Source organism: Ursus americanus, chromosome 16 (assembly GCF_024610735.1).
Source record: "Ursus americanus isolate L20-20 chromosome 16, mUrsAme1.1.p, whole genome shotgun sequence".
In the NCBI taxonomy this organism is placed as follows: Eukaryota; Metazoa; Chordata; class Mammalia; order Carnivora; family Ursidae; genus Ursus; species Ursus americanus.
In genome coordinates this window covers 49,596,721-49,602,720 of record NC_142142.1, presented here as the reverse complement: position 1 = coordinate 49,602,720, position 6,000 = coordinate 49,596,721, and positions in this window count along the sequence as shown.

The window sequence follows — 6,000 nt, the reverse complement described above, 5'->3', positions numbered from 1 at the left end:
AGTAAGGCAAATGCCCACCAGGCCTCTACTCCCACCTGAAAGAAGAGGCTAAAACATTACCCTCACTTGGGTAACTGGTAAACACACTTTACTGAGCACTTACCAGGTACGGGGTGTTTTCATGTATTGATCACATACTGATTCTCATGATAATCTTTTGAGGCAGGTGTTATCTCATTCATACATGAGGAAGAAGACAGAGGCTTGGCCAAAGCCACGCAGCTACTGAGGAACAAAGCTGAGAGTGAAAGCCTGTGCTCTTTCTCCTGACCTTGTGGGCAGGCCCGGGAGAAACACCGCATCCTCGGGCACAGAGAGCCATGAGGGAGAGCCAGAATCCCCCTGGGCCCGACCCCAGACTTCCTGTCACTTCTACACTGACCCCTCCCCTCACTCCCTCACCAGTCAGTCAAAGACAATTCTCAAGCACCTCCTGGTGCAAAGCTCTTGGGGAAAGAATGAATTCTGTATGACGATTGTCACGGAAAGCTCTCGGCCCCATAGGGTACGTAAGTAACGACAGGGCAGGGTAAAAGTTAAGAAGTACAGCCAAAGTGCTAGACTAATTCAAGGGCAGAAACAATTACTTTGGGGGCGCCTGGGTGGCACAGCGGTTAAGCGTCTGCCTTCGGCTCAGGGCGTGAACCCAGCGTTTTGGGATCAAGCCCCAAATCAGGCTCCTCTGCTGTGAGCCTGCTTCTTCCTCTCCCACTCCCCCTGCTTGTGTTCCCTCTCTCTCGCTGGCTGTCTCTGTCAAATAAATGGATAAAATCTTTAAAAATAAAAAATAAATTAAAAAAAAAAAAAGAAAGAAGCAACTACTTTGGCCATCTTGAAGAAGAGGAGGCACCGAGAAGGGCCTTGGGAATGTTTCGGTCTGGGGCCGCGATGCGGGGAAAGAGCTGCTGAGGTCTGGGAAAGGGCTCAGGGGGAGTAGGGAAGGTGGAGGAGTCCCGGGGGTTGGAGGCAAGCGCACCTGAAAGAAAATAGCAGGAAGTTAAGTTTGGAAACGCACGGTGAACGTTCGATAAATATTTACCACCTGGAAAACCAAAACAGTACATCTGGGCCAGATCACAGGGGCCTAAACCGCCAAGCTACGGAGTCTGGCACCTGCTGGTTTACAGAGAGCCACTGATGTGATTTTCTGATGTCCCCCTTGGGCAGGTACGGGCAGGGGCGGCTCCCTACCAGCCTCTCCCGGCCTCCTCGCCAGAGCTGGTCCCACAGTGTCAGCAACCCTGTCCCCCACTGCTGTGTCATCATTTACTCCCTTTCAAGTGCCTGGCCCACACCCAGCAGCCCCCACACTGCAGCCCAGAAAGCTTCCTTCCTGGGGCAGCGGGGCCGAGTCATTTGGAAACCTCTCTCTGATGAGCTCCGCCGTGATCAAGGTGCTGATACGGCAGGTGGGCCGGCCTCGCTGTGTCCCCAATCGCAGAGGTGAATGCGGTGGTGAGTTTCGTTGGCCCATCACCTCCGCCTTGGGCCTGGTACACTTTCACTGCCGGAGATGGGTGTGGATGCCTTTGACAAATGTCATGTCACCATCCTGCTTCAGCCGTTTCCTGCCTTTGCCTGTCAAGGCGGCTCTGTCCGGCCGGCCCCGCTCTGGGTCATCCAGTGCCGGGCGTCCAACCTACCCCCCTCCCTGCTGACCACAGCTCCTCCCTCGAGAGGCTCTGAGAACATGGACATGGACAAGATGAACTTTTTGCCATTTTACTTGACATCTCATCTAGACAAGCAGGCTAAGCGACCCACGGGGGGGCCAGCTCATCTCTTGCAGCCCACTGGATAAACTCGGGTCGTCCCCTGACAGCTGCCGAGCCTTGGTTTCCTTATAAATAAAAGAAGCTAAGAAATCCTGGTTGGCTTTCTCCCCGGGCTCGAGATGAGGTCCTCCTGAGACAAAGAGTGAGAAAGGACTTCATAAACTATAAATTAATCTGGGAATATTTTGATTGTGGGTTATTAGTTCGTGAAGATTGAGTTCACGCTATTATACTCTCCCAGGGCATCCTGTTCCTTGTCTTCATAGCACTTTCAGATTTTTAGAATTGCAAGTTATCATTATCACTGTGCACGTAAGCTTGTCTAATGCCCGCTTCCCCTCCGGGCTGTAAACTACAAGAGGCCAGGAGTCGTGTTGAGTTTTGTGTCTCGTTGCTTTCCCAGCGTCTGGTTCAGTGCCTGGCATGCAGTGGAGGCTGAAGGAATAATCCACTGATAAGTTATCTGAGGACCCCCACCCCCACCCCGTGCCCACCCATGGTCACTGGAGACATCCATTAGGCCAGCCTGTGTTGTTCACTATAAACCCGGGCACGTAGCAGGCAACAGATAAATGTTTTTTGAAAGTTTGAAATGAACAAACGTCCTTAAACACCCGTTTCATTGTGAAGTGCTCTTGCTTCTGAAGACTGTGACGTGTTTCGCAGCTGCTTGCCGGCAATCCAAATGCCCGACGGGCTCTCCATGCCGCTGGGCACTCGCTGTCCTTGCCTCGTCCTCTTCCCACGTTCTCCCCTGCTCCAGTCCCGACAAAGTGCCCACCACCCTCTCCCCAGCATATATATGCTTGTACTGCCTGCAGGCCTCTGCTGGGCCTTGGGCTTTCCCCTTTCCCTTCCTTCAAAGTTGTGCCTAAACATCCTTCCTTTCCAAGCTCCTTTTCAAAAGCACGTGTGTGGGGGCGCCTGGGGGGCTGAGTCAGTTAAGTGTCTGCCTTTGGCTTGTGTTGTGATCCCTTTGGAGCTCCCTGCTCAGCAGGGAGTCTGCTTCTCCCTCTGCCTCTGCCTGCCGCTCCCCCTGCGCGTGTGTGCTCTCTCTCTCTGCCAAATAAGTTCATTAATTAATTAAAATCTGCTAAAAAAATTAAAAGCGTGTGTGTGTGTGTGTGTGTGTGTCCAACAGCACTTTGTAGCCATGGAAGATTTCTATCTGGAAAAGACCTTCGCATACGCGATATTATTCAAGACAAACAGTAGCAAGATTGGCAGTGTAGGCATCTTACAAGTGTACAGATTAGGAAACTAAGGCTCAGAGAAGTTTTTTTTTTTTTTGGAGGGGGAGGGGGAAAGGGAGAGAAGCAGACTCCCCACTGAGCGTGGACTCCCACCCGCCGCTGATGCAGGGGCTCCATCCCACAACCCCGAGATCATGACCTGAGCCGAAATCAAGAGTTGGACACTCTGGGGCGCCTGGGTGGCACAGCGGTTGAGCGTCTGCCTTCGGCTCAGGGTGTGATCCTGGGATTCTGGGATCGAGCCCCACATCAGGCTCCTCCGCTATGAGCCTGCTTCTTCCTCTCCCACTCCCCCTGCTTGTGTTCCCTCTCTCGCTGGCTGTCTCTCTCTGTGTCGAATAAATAAATAAAATCTTAAAAAAAAAAAAAAGAGTTGGACACTCAACCGACCGAGCCACTCAGGCGCCCCTCAGAGAAGTTCTATTTGTAATGTGTATCCCTGGGACTGTGACTTGTTCGTGGATCTATGAAAGCAGCTTGGTTGAGCGACCTCCGTTAAAGAGAGAAACAGATTGAGAGGGAGGGGGGTAAGCGAAGAGTAAACAGGATGAGTTATGTCACACGTACCAGGAATAAGCATTATTTGTGAAACGTGTGAGTGCACACACACCAACAAGGTCGTGATGTAAAACCTACCTGTTTCCGGGGGCCGTGGTCAACGTGACGGGGTCACAGGGCAGGCTGGCGGTCACCCAGCAGCAGTGGTCAGAGTGGAGGCCGCGAGCAGAGGCCGAGAGCAAGCAGGGAGGCCCCGGGGCTGAATCTCCGCAGGGCCCGCGTGGGCCGCCGGGAGGCCGGGTGCTCCCGAGAAGCCCGCCGTGGGCTGTTTGCCGGCTGTGTGCGGCGTTACCGGCCGTCCTAGAGAGGCCTCAGCTACTAGCATTTGTGGGGAGAGGCTGAGAGCGGTGCAGGGCTGGGTGGGGAGCACCCGTGCGGGACACCCGCTGTGTCAGGGCACAGCCCACTGTGGGTACCAACCCCGCGTAGCCTGGGGAGCGGTTCTCAAGGCGTGTTCCCAGGCCGGTAACATCGGCATCCCCTGGATGCTTGATAGAACTGAGAATTCTCAGGTCCCACCCAGGCCTCCAGAATTAGAAACTCTGAGGGAAGGCCCAGCAACCTGTGTTTAACAAGCCCTCCAGCTGATTCTGAGGCCCAACGTCTGAGACCCATTTTCCTAGGGACACTCTTTGGCACTCTGTGCTTGGCGTGTCTTAAAGGGCTAGGCAGGGTCCCGTCTAAAAGCAAGCTTGCTGGAAAACAGAAGTGCTGGGTCTCCGATGTGGACCTCTTGGTATAAAATCCAGAGTTCTTTCAAGGTTTATGTGGCACATTCGTGCACCGCACTCGTGTGTGAGGGAACGCTGGGTTTATCCTCCTTGCTCAGTCGCCTTCCACGCTGCTGGCCTAGGCCCGCACGGGGTTCACTGACACGGTACATTCATACATACCGCTTTGAAAACGCTCTCCAGGTGCGTGTGTTTATGAATGTGCAAACTTGCGCACACGCATCCGTTCCAGCCTTCTCTGTTCAGCAGTGTGCTCCCAGGACAGAGCCCGAATCCTGCCACCCTTGATCTGCACATTTCCCTTCTGGTGGAAGTACAGCTCCTTCTCAGTACGCAAACACCTGATCGAGCCCCCGACACCCTCACCCTGGCCACACAGCCCACCCCCCGGGCCCCGTTCCCAAGCGCACTCATGGCCCCTATAACCTTGAGGTAACCTTGATGTGCCTACCCGCACCTGCAGCCCATTTCCTCCCTGCAGGACTCCTACCTGTTACCTAATGAGAGAGGAGCTATGCGTGGGTGCTAGTTCCCCGCACTGAGAACCTTACCACCCCACTTCCTGTGTTGATTTGTATTGTGCTTCTGGGTCCCCGGTGCCTGAGTGAGCTGTTAACACTCACAACTACTTCCTACTACTGCCTGGAGCTCAGTTTCCACATGTGTGATAATGTGATAAAAATACCTAACACAAGACTCTTCAGAGGAAGGAAGGAAATAATGTGTGTGGATTTCGCACACTTCATGGCACGTCGTGAGTACCCGATGAGCAGACCATGAAGAGTGCAGGCCGTCTTCCCTCTGGATAGCCCGACGAAGGGCCTGTTTGCAAAACCACCCCTGAGAGAAGGGGCTGTGGTCTGGTGGAGAGATCCTCGGGTTTGCTGTCCACGGAGTCGGCTTCTGACCCTCACTCTGCCAGTTACTCTCTCTGTCATCACGAGCAAGGAACTGAGCCTCTGTTTCTTCATCCCCCCCACCCCGGCCCCAAACCATGGTCAGGGGATGGTATCAGTATCTCCCACACAAGGTGTTTCGAGGATTAAATAGGATTAAATGTGAAATCAAGTTAAATACAAAGTAAAATTAAATGTCAAAATTGCAGAGCTTTGTACATCAGTAAATGCTATGCAAATGTCACTGTTGTTCTCCTTTGGTGCCTAGAGAGACACCCAGGACTCCCCCAGGCCGACTGGCTAGGTGGGGACCTATGGAGCTCTGTTCTGAACAGTTGGGAAAAACTCAGAGAAAGAAGAAGACAAGATCTCTGCCCAGATCAGAAGAGAGCGTTTCAAGTTAGTGGAAGAACAGGGGAAAATCCCCAGCCCATTCCCTGCACCCAGCACTCTACAGAACAGCTTCATTTTTCGCTGGGATGTGGGAAATGAACTCCAAGACAAGTGATTGTCTCTGGTTCCCGGAATAAATAGAAATTTAATCTAATCCATGAGCTGCGAAGTAAAATCACTGAGAAAATTCGCCCGAGTTCATTGATGCCGAGCAGCTACTGGCGAAGGCTGACGCAAGCCCACTCTGGGCAGGACCCCCAGCGGTCATAAGCCTGGAAAACAGTTCAGCCTCGGGTAGCTGCCTGGGGTGGGGGATTGGGAAGCCACGTAGCAGGAGTATGAACAAGTGGCACGTTGAAATAAAATTGGGGCTGCATGATCTGGAAGCTCTCCC